Raw genomic sequence first — 11,574 nt, 5'->3', positions numbered from 1 at the left:
TGTGTGGCAATAATATATATAGAGGGAGCAGTGTGTGGCAATAATATATTTAGAGGGTGCAGTGTGTGGCAATAATATATTTAGAGGGTACAGTGTGTGACAATAATATATTTAGAGGGTACAGTGTGTGGCAATAATATATATAGAGGGAGCAGTGTGTGGCAATAATATATATAGAGGGAGCAGTGTGTGGCAATAATATATTTAGAGGGTACAGTGTGTGTCAATAATATATTTAGAGGGTACAGTGTGTGTCAATAATATATTTAGAGGGTACAGTGTGTGTCAATAATATATTCAGAAGGTACAGTGTATGGCAATAATATATATATAGAGGGTGCAGTGTGTGGCAATAATATATTTAGAGGGTACAGTGTGTGGCAATAATATATTTAGAGGGTACAGTGTGTGGCAATAATATATTTAGAGGGTACAGTGTGTGGCAATAATATATTTAGAGGGTACAGTGTGTGGCAATAATATATTTAGAGGGTACAGTGTGTGGCAATAATATATAGAGGGAGCAGTGTGTGGCAATAATATATTTAGAGGGTACAGTGTGTGGCAATAATATATTCAGAAGGTACAGTGTATGGCAATAATATATATAGAGGGAGCAGTGTGTGGCAATAATATATTTAGAGGGTACAGTGTGTGGCAATTATATATAGAGGGAGCAGTGTGTGTCAATAATATATTTAGAGGGTACAGTGTGTGTCAATAATATATTTAGAGGGTGCAGTGTGTGGCAATAATATATTTAGAGGGTGCAGTGTGTGGCAATAATATATTTAGAGGGTACAGTGTGTGGCAATAATATATTCAGAGGGTACAGTGTGTGGCAATAATATATAGAGGGAGCAGTGTGTGTCAATAATATATTTAGAGGGTACAGTGTGTGGCAATAATATATTTAGAGGGTACAGTGTGTGGCAATAATATATTTAGAGGGTGCAGTGTGTGGCAGTATTATATTCAGGGGGCACAGTGGTTGGCAGTATTATATTCAGGGGGTACAGTATTTGTTAGTATTATATTCAGGGGGTACAGTATTTGGCAGTCTTATATTCAGAGGGTACAGTGGTTGGCAGTATTATATTCAGGGGGCACAGTATTTGGCAGTATTATATTCAGGGGGTACAGTATTTGGCAGTCTTATATTCAGAGGGTACAGTGGTTGGCAGTATTATATTCAGGGGGCACAGTGGTTGGCAGTATTATATTCAGGGGCACAGTGGTTGGCAATATTATATTCAGGGGGTACAGTATTTGGCAGTCTTATATTCAGGGGGTACAGTATTTGGTAGTATTATATTCAGGGGCACAGTGGTTAGCAGTATTATATTCAGGGGGTACAGTATTTGGCAGTATTATATTCAGGGGGTACAGTATTTGGCAGTATTATATTCAGGGGGTACAGTATTTGGCAGTATTATATTCAGGGGGCACAGTGGTTGGCAGTATTATATTCAGGGGGCACAGTGGTTGGCAGTATTATATTCAGGGGCACAGTGGTTGGCAGTATTATATTCAGGGGGTACAGTATTTGGCAGTATTATATTCAGGGGGTACAGTATTTGGCAGTATTATATTCAGGGGGTACAGTATTTGGCAGTATTTTCAGGGGGTACAGTATTTGGCAGTATTATATTCAGGGGGCACAGTGGTTGGCAGTATTATATTCAGGGGGCACAGTGTTTGGCAGTATTATATTCAGGGGGTACAGTGTTTGGCAGTATTATATTCAGGGGGTACAGTATTTGGCAGTATTATATTCAGGGGGTACAGTATTTGGCAGTATTATATTCAGGGGGCACAGTATTTGGCAGTATTATATTCAGGGGGCACAGTATTTGGCAGTATTATATTCAGGGGGTACAGTATTTGGCAGTATTATATTCAGGGGCACAGTGGTTAGCAGTATTATATTCAGGGGCACAGTGGTTAGCAGTATTATATTCAGGGGGCACAGTATTTGGCAGTATTATATTCAGGGGGTACAGTATTTGTTAGTATTATATTCAGGGGGTACAGTATTTGGCAGTATTATATTCAGGGGGTACAGTATTTGGCAGTATTATATTCAGGGGGTACAGTATTTGGCAGTATTATATTCAGGGGGTACAGTATTTGGCAGTATTATATTCAGGGGGTACAGTATTTGGCAGTATTATATTCAGGGGGTACAGTATTTGGCAGTATTATATTCAGGGGCACAGTATTTGGCAGTATTATATTCAGGGGGCACAGTATTTGGCAGTATTATATTCAGGGGGTACAGTATTTGGCAGTATTATATTCAGGGGGTACAGTATTTGGCAGTATTATATTCAGGGGGTACAGTATTTGGCAGTATTATATTCAGGGGGTACAGTGGTTGGTAGTATTATATTCAGGGGGTACAGTATTTGGCAGTATTATATTCAGGGGCACAGTGGTTAGCAGTATTATATTCAGGGGCACAGTGGTTAGCAGTATTATATTCAGGGGGCACAGTATTTGGCAGTATTATATTCAGGGGGTACAGTATTTGTTAGTATTATATTCAGGGGGTACAGTATTTGGCAGTATTATATTCAGGGGGTACAGTATTTGGCAGTATTATATTCAGGGGGTACAGTATTTGGCAGTATTATATTCAGGGGGTACAGTATTTGTTAGTATTATATTCAGGGGGTACAGTATTTGGCAGTATTATATTCAGGGGGTACAGTATTTGGCAGTATCATATTCAGGGGGTACAGTATTTGGCAGTATTATATTCAGGGGGCACAGTGGTTGGCAGTATTATATTCAGGGGGCACAGTATTTGGCAGTATTATATTCAGGGGGCACAGTATTTGGCAGTATTATATTCAGGGGGTACAGTATTTGGCAGTATTATATTCAGGGGGCACAGTATTTGGCAGTATTATAATGATTACTGTCATCATACAGAGGATGAGGATCTGCTGACAAATTAAGGGACCATTGATGTCCGGGCGTCAGACTCTGCAGAGAAGATGGAGCTGGAAGACGTCCTGACGTCTGGACCAGATGAAGAAGAAAAGGAAAGACGTCACTCAGGTCACTGATATTGTTTGTTCTCCTGACTGTCCCATCAGAGCTGTAGTCAGTTGTATGTTCTGCAGTGATGATGGATGACGCTGTACTCCAATCTGTGGCTCTCCAGCTGTTGCAAAACCACAACTCCAAACTTCATCAGGCAAAACAAGGAACATGTGAGAGGGGAATTTATCCAGACAGTGAAAAGATACGTAAGGGAATGGGTGGGAACAGGGGGTAATGACTGGGGGAGGGGGGAGAGGGAGCAGGGAATGTATCCTCACTGCTGGGAAAATTACAAACTCGCTGTAACCCCCCGCCCATGTGACTGTACCCTAAAAACACTACACTACACTAACACAAAATAAAAGAAAAAGTAAAAAACACTACATATACACATACCCCTACACAGCCCCCCTCCCCCAATAAGAACGTCCGGTACACCACTGTTTCCAAAGCAGAGCCTCCAGCTGTTGAAAAACAACAACTCTCAGTATTACGGGACAGCCGTTGACTGTCCAGGCATGCTGGGAGTTTTACAACAGCTGGAGGCCCCCTGTTTGGGAATCACTGGCGTAGAATACCCCTATGTCCACCCCTATGCAAGCCCCTAATTTAGGCCTCAAATGCGCATGGCGCTCTCACTTCGGAGCCCTGTCGTATTTCAAGGCAACAGTTTAGGGCCACATATGGGGTATCGCCGTACTCGGGAGAAATTGCATTACAAGGTTTGGGGGGCTTTTTCTTCTTTAACCCTTCATGAAAAGGAAATGTTGGGGTCTACACCAGCATGTTAGTGTAAAAAAAAATTAATTTTTTGCACTAACATGCTGATGTTGCCCTATACTTTACATTTTCACAAGAGGTAAAAGGGAAAAAAGCCCCCAAAATTTTGTAATGCTATTTCTCCCAACTATGGAGATGCCCCATATGGGGGCGCAAAGTGCTCTGGGGGCGCACAACAAGGCCCAGAAGGGAGAGTGCGCCATGTACATTTGAGGTGATTTGCACGGGGGTGGCTGATTGTTACAGCGGTTTTGACAAACGCAAAAAAAACTAAAACCCCACATGTGACCCCATTTTGGAAACGACACCCCTCACGGAATGTAATGAGGGGTGCAGTGAGAATTTACCCCCCACAGGTGTCTGCCGGATTTTTGGAACAGTGGTCCGTGAAAATGAAAATTCGTACAGCCCACTGTTCCAAAGATCTGACAGACACCAGTGGGGGGTAAATGCTCACTGTACCCCTTGTTACGTTCCTCAAGGGGTCTAGTTTCCAAAATGGTATGCCATGTGTTTTTTTTTTGCTGTTCTGGCACCATAGGGGCTTCCTAAATGCGACATGCCCCCGAGCAAAATTTGCTCTCAAAAAGCCAAATATGACTCCTTCTCTTCTGAGAATTGTAGTTTGCCCGTAGTGCACTTCAGGTCAACTTATGGGGTACCTCCATACTCAGAAGAGATGGGGTTACAAATTTTGGGGGTATTTTCTGCTATTAACCCTTGCAAAAATGTGAAATTTGGGGGGAAACACACATTTTAGTGAAAAAAAAAATATTTTTTTTTACATATGCAAAAGTCATGAAACACCTGTGGGGTATTAAGGCTCACTTTATTCCTTGTTACGTTCCTCAGGGGGTCTAGTTTCCAAAATGGTATGCCATGTGAGGGTTTTTTGCTGTTCTGGCACCATAGGGGCTTCTTAAATGCAAGATGCCCCCCAAAAACAATTTCAGAAAAACGTACTCTCCAAAATCCCCTCGTCGCTCCTTCGCTTCTGAGCCCTCTACTGCGCCCACCGAACACTTTACATAGACATATGAGGTATGTCCTTACTCGAGAGAAATTGGGATACAAATATAAGTATACATTTTCTCCTTTTATCCCTTGTAAAAATTCAAAAATTGGGTCTACAAGAACATGCGAGTGTAAAAAATTAAGATTGTGAATTTTCCCCTTCACTTTCCTGCTATTCCTGTGAAACACCTAAAGGGTTAAAATGCTGACTGAATGTCATTTTGAATACTTTGGGGGGTGCAGTTTTTATAATGGGGTCATTTGTGGGGTATTTCTAAGATGAAGACCCTTCAAATCCACTTCAAACCTGAACTGATCCCTGAAAAATAGTGAGTTTGAAAATTTTGAGAAAAATTGGAAAATTGCTGCTGAACTTTGAAGCCTCTGGTGTCTTCCAAAAGTAAAAACTCATAAATTTTATGATGCAAACATAAAGTAGACATATTGTATATGTGAATAAAAAATTTTTTTATTTGTAATATCCATTTTCCTTACAAGCAGAGAGCTTCAAAGTTAGAAAAATGCAAAATTTTCAAATTTTTCAACAAATTTTAGGATTTTTCACCAAGAAAGGATGCAAGTTACCACAAAAATTTACCACTATGTTAAAGTAGAATATGTCACGAAAAAACAATCTCGGAATCAGAATGATAACTAAAAGCATCAGAGTTATTAATGTTTAAAGTGACAGTGGTCAGATGTGCAAAAAACGCTCTGGTCCTTAAGGTGTAAAATGGGCTTGGTCCTAAAGGGGTTAATATATATAAAAAAAAAAAAAAAAAAATTTGGTATAAAAAGAATGAAATTTATCGACAAATGGATCCATCATGCTACAACATAAGCAGCGGGTTTTATTACATGGTGAACAGCCCATAGTGGGGGATAAAGGTACAGTGCTAATTGGAAAGGAATTTTTTAATCTGTTGGGAGCAAGTAAGTTTTGGAGGTTTTTGGATCTCCTGTATGTGATACCTGGTTTAGAGGGGACTATATCCTTGAGTATCAGATCACTCAGACAATATTTTAAAACGTAATTGGCATATTATTCGATCACAGGGGCCGCTCTATTATAACCAGTGATGAAATTCTATTTGAATTGATTACCGTATTTATCGGGGTATACCACGCACCGGCCTATAACACGCACCCTCATTTTACCAAGGATATTTGGGTAAAAAAAGTTTTTTACCCAAATATCCATGGTAAAATGAGGGTGCGTGTATACCCCGATATACCCCCAGGAAAGGCAGGGGGAGAGAGGCCGTCGCTGCCCGCTTCTCTCCCCCTGCCTTTCCTGGGGTCTAGAGCCCTGCTGCCGGCCCTTCTCTCCCCCTGGCTATCGGCGCCGCTGCCCATTCTCTCCCCCTGGCTATCGGCGCCGCTGCCCATTCTGTCCCCCTGACTATCGGTGCCGGCGCCCCATTGCCGGCGCCGATAGCCAGGGGGAGAGGAGGGGCAGCGGCACCCATTGCCGGCGCCGATAGCCAGGGGGAGAGAAGGGGCAGCGGCACCCATTGCCGGCGCCGCTGCCCCGTTGCCTCCCCCCATCCCCGGTGGCATAATTACCTGGTTCGGGTCCGCGCTGCTCCAGGCCTCCGGCGTGCGTCCCCGTCGTCGTTGCTGTGCGCTGCACGCCGCGGCGCATGACGTCAGTGCGCCGCACCGTGCATAGCAACGACGCAGGGGACGCACGCTGGAGGCCTGCAGCAGCGCGGATCCGATCCAGGTAATTATGCCACCGGGGATGGGGGGAGGCAACGGGGCAGCGGCGCCGCCAATGGGTGCCGCTGCCCCTTCTCTCCCCCTGGCTGTCGGCGCCGCTTCTCTCCCCCTGGCTATCGGTGCCGGCAATGGGGCGCCGGCGCCGATAGCCAGGGGGAGAGAAGGGCCGGCAGCAGGGCTCTAGACCCCAAGAAAGGCAGGGGGAGAGAAGCGGGCAGCGACGGCCTCTCTCCCCCTGCCTTTCCTGGGGTTGTATCGGCGTATAACACGCACATAGACTTTAGGCTAAAAATGTTAACCTAAAAAGTGCGTGTTATACGCCGATAAATACGGTATTTTCTTTTTTCTGTGGTATAGTAGTAGTGAGATTTATTTATAACTTTGTGGTATGCTTGTGTTAATAATGAATTTGGATAGCCTTTTAATAGAAATCTTTGTTTTAATATTTGTGCCTGTAAAGAAAAATCACGGTCAGTGGTGCAATTTTTGCGAATTCGCAGGTATTGTCCATAAGGGACTCCTCTCAACCAACTGGGGTAGTGGGCACTGGTGTAGTCTAAAAAACTATTAACATCTACGGTTTTGAAGTGGATTTTAGTGTGTATTTGACCTGTAGAATTGATGATTTCTAAATCTAGAAAATTAATAGTTATAGGGGAAAAATTAATAGTGAATTGTAAACCCCAAGTGTTGGAATTAAGATGGTTAACAAAATCAAGAGCTTGTTCTTCTGTGCCTGTCCAAATGAAAAACAAATCATCAACGCTGAAAAAATAAAATAAATGGTGAATAGATCAGAGGTTGTGCTATGTGGACGGCCTCAAAAGCCCCCATGACTAAATTAGCATAACTGGGGGGCGAAGCGCGTCCCCATAGCACAAACTCTGATCTGTTGATAAATGACATCATTAAATGAAAAGATATTATGTTTGAGAATAAATGAAATTGATTGTTACAAAAAAGATGCTTGGTCCGGGTGAAGGGAACTATCACCAAATAAAATATCTCCCATAACACAGAATATAACGAGCAAACATCAAGAGTCAAAAAGGAATATGAAGATGGTAAATTAATCTTCTGTAATTCCCAAATTAATTGAGAGGAGCCCTAAGATAGGAAGGGAAATGTAAAACGTAAGGTTGTAAAAACAAATCACAAAATGAGATACATTGGCCTTTAGGGAAGAAATACCGGAAATAATAGGCCGACCGGGAGGATTGACAGGATTTTTGTGCAGTTTGGGTAAATAATAAAAATTGGGTAAAGAAAAATGTTTTACTGTAAGAAACGAAAGTTCTTGTTTATTGAAAATATTTTTGTCAGATGCTGTATTGTTATTATTAGTTCATTATTATTATTGTTATTATTAGTTTATTATTATTGTTATTATTAGTTCATTATTATTATTGTTATTATTAGTTCATTATTATTATTGTTATTATTAGTTTATTATTATTGTTATTATTAGTTCATTATTATTATTGTTATTATTATTAATTCATTATTATTATTGTTATTATTAGTTCATTATTATTATTGTTATTATTATTAGTTCATTATTATTATTGTTATTATTAGTTCATTATTATTATTGTTATCATTAGTTCATTATTATTATTGTTATTATTAGTTCATTATTATTATTGTTATTATTAGTTCATTATTATTATTGTTATTATTAGTTTATTATTATTGTTATTATTAGTTCATTATTATTATTGTTATTATTAGTTCATTATTATTGTTATTATTAGTTCATTATTATTATTAGTTCATTATTATTATTGTTGTTATTATTAGTTCATTATTATTATTGTTATTATTAGTTCATTATTATTGTTATTATTAGTTCATTATTATTATTAGTTCATTATTATTATTGTTATTATTAGTTCATTATTATTGTTATTATTAGTTCATTATTATTATTGTTATTATTAGTTCATTATTATTATTGTTATTATTAGTTCATTATTATTATTGTTATTATTAGTTTATTATTATTGTTGTTATTAGTTCATTATTATTATTATTGTTGTTATTAGTTCATTATTATTATTATTGTTGTTATTAGTTCATTATTATTATTATTATTGTTATTATTAGTTCATTATTATTATTATTATTATTATTATTGTTATTATTAGTTCATTATTATTATTATTATTGTTATTATTAGTTCATTATTATTATTATTATTGTTATTATTAGTTCATTATTATTATTATTATTGTTATTATTAGTTCATTATTATTATTATTGTTATTATTAGTTCATTATTATTATTATTGTTATTTTTAGTTCATTATTATTATTATTGTTATTATTAGTTCATTATTATTATTATTGTTATTATTAGTTCATTATTATTATTATTGTTATTATTAGTTCATTATTATTATTATTGTTATTATTAGTTCATTATTATTATTATTGTTATTATTAGTTCATTATTGTTATTATTAGTTCATTATTATTATTATTGTTATTATTAGTTCATTATTATTATTATTGTTATTATTAGTTCATTATTATTATTGTTATTATTAATATACATTTCATGAAACTCTTTGTAAGGTCTGTGGGTAAAATAATGTAGTAGTTTGTATCGGACAGGATTCTACGAGACTCAAGGATATCGTCCCCTCGATTGAGGATAGTTATGCCCCCCCCCCCTCCCCCTTATCATCGGGGAGTATAATAATTTGATCATTGCTTTGTAGTGTTCTAATAGCCCCACTGGTTCTCTCATAGGGGGCAGTAGTCTTCTCTATAGCCCCACTGGTTCTCTCATAGGGGGCAGTAGTCTTCTCTATAGCCCCACTGGTTCTCTCATAGGGGGCAGTAGTCTTCTCTATAGCCCCACAGGTTCATTCATAGGGGGCAGTAGTCTTCTCTATAGCCCACAGGTTCTCTCATAGGGGGCAGTAGTCTTCTCTATAGCCCCACTGGTTCTCTCATAGGGGGCAGTAGTCTTCTCTATAGCCCCACTGGTTCTCTCATAGTGGGCAGTAGTCTTCTCTATAGCCCCACTGGTTCTCATATAGTGGGCAGTAGTCTTCTCTATAGCCCCACAGGTTCATTCATAGTGGGCAGTAGTCTTCTCTATAGCCCCACTGGTTATCTCATAGGAGGCAGTAGTCTTCTCTATAGCCCCACTGGTTCTCTCATAGGGGGCAGTAGTCTTCTCTATAGCCCCACAGGTTCATTCATAGGGGGCAGTAGTCTTCTCTATAGCCCCACTGGTTCTCTCATAGGGGGCAGTAGTCTTCTCTATAGCCCCACAGGTTCTCTCATAGGGGGCAGTAGTCTTCTCTATAGCCCACAGGTTCTCTCATAGGGGGCAGTAGTCTTCTCTATAGCCCCACTGGTTCTCTCATAGGGGGCAGTAGTCTTCTCTATAGCCCCACAGGTTCTCTCATAGGGGGCAGTAGTCTTCTCTATAGCCCCACAGGTTCTCTCATAGGGGGCAGTAGTCTTCTCTATAGCCCCACTGGTTCTGTCATAGGGGGCAGTAGTCTTCTCTATGGCCCACAGGTTCTCTCATAGGGGGCAGTAGTCTTCTTTATAGCCCCACTGGTTCTCTCATAGGGGGCAGTAGTCTTCTCTATAGCCCCACAGGTTCTCTCATAGGAGGCAGTAGTCTTCTCTATAGCCCCACAGGTTCTCTCATAGGGGGCAGTAGTCTTCTCTATAGCCCACAGGTTCTCTCATAGGGGGCAGTAGTCTTCTCTATAGCCCCACAGGTTCTCTCATAGTGGGCAGTAGTCTTCTCTATAGCCCCACTGGTTCTCTCATAGGGGGCAGTAGTCTTCTCTATAGCCCCACAGGTTCATTCATAGTGGGCAGTAGTCTTCTCTATAGCCCCACTGGTTCTCTCATAGGGGGCAGTAGTCTTCTCTATAGCCCCACTGGTTCATTCATAGGAGGCAGTAGTCTTCTCTATAGCCCCACTGGTTCTCTCATAGGGGGCAGTAGTCTTCTCTATAGCCCCACTGGTTCTCTCATAGGGGGCAGTAGTCTTCTCTTTAGCCCACAGGTTCTCTCATAGGGGGCAGTAGTCTTCTCTTTAGCCCACAGGTTCTCTCATAGGGGGCAGTAGTCTTCTCTATAGCCCCACTGGTTATCTCATAGGAGGCAGTAGTCTTCTCTATAGCCCCACTGGTTCATTCATAGGGGGCAGTAGTCTTCTCTATAGCCCACAGGTTCTCTCATAGGGGGCAGTAGTCTTCTCTATAGCCCCACTGGTTCTCTCATAGGGGGCAGTAGTCTTCTCTATAGCCCCACTGGTTCTCTCATAGGGGGCAGTAGTCTTCTCTATAGCCCCACAGGTTCTCTCATAGGGGGCAGTAGTCTTCTCTATAGCCCCACAGGTTCTCTCATAGGGGGCAGTAGTCTTCTCTATAGCCCCACAGGTTCTCTCATAGGGGGCAGTAGTCTTCTCTATAGCCCCACTGGTTCATTCATAGGGGGCAGTAGTCTTCTCTATAGCCCCACTGGTTCATTCATAGGGGGCAGTAGTCTTCTCTATAGCCCCACTGGTTCTCTCATAGGGGGCAGTAGTCTTCTCTATAGCCCCACTGGTTCTCTCATAGGGGGCAGTAGTCTTCTCTATAGCCCCACTGGTTCTCTCATAGGGGGCAGTAGTCTTCTCTATAGCCCCACTGGTTCTCTCATAGGGGGCAGTAGTCTTCTCTATAGCCCCACTGGTTCTCTCATAGGGGGCAGTAGTCTTCTCTATAGCCCCACAGGTTCTCTCATAGGGGGCAGTAGTCTTCTCTAACTTTTCTACCTGTAGTCTACTGGGAATTTAGGGGTTAAATAGAGCATAGCAACCTAAACCCTAAACCTTTGTGCCCTTATGTGGTCAATGACTTTTTTCTTGCCACGTCAGACTGTGTGCGAAAAGAAGGTTTTGTGTTTTGGGTAGATGCCAAAAGAACAAGTCAGCAACTGAGCTGGATCAAGTCAGTGCCGAAGGGGATTCTCCAACACTGGGAAAACAGT

The sequence above is a fragment of the Hyla sarda genome, unplaced genomic scaffold, assembly GCF_029499605.1.
Source record: "Hyla sarda isolate aHylSar1 unplaced genomic scaffold, aHylSar1.hap1 scaffold_306, whole genome shotgun sequence".
Taxonomy (NCBI): domain Eukaryota; kingdom Metazoa; phylum Chordata; class Amphibia; order Anura; family Hylidae; genus Hyla; species Hyla sarda.
Note: the sequence above shows the minus strand (reverse complement) of the source record.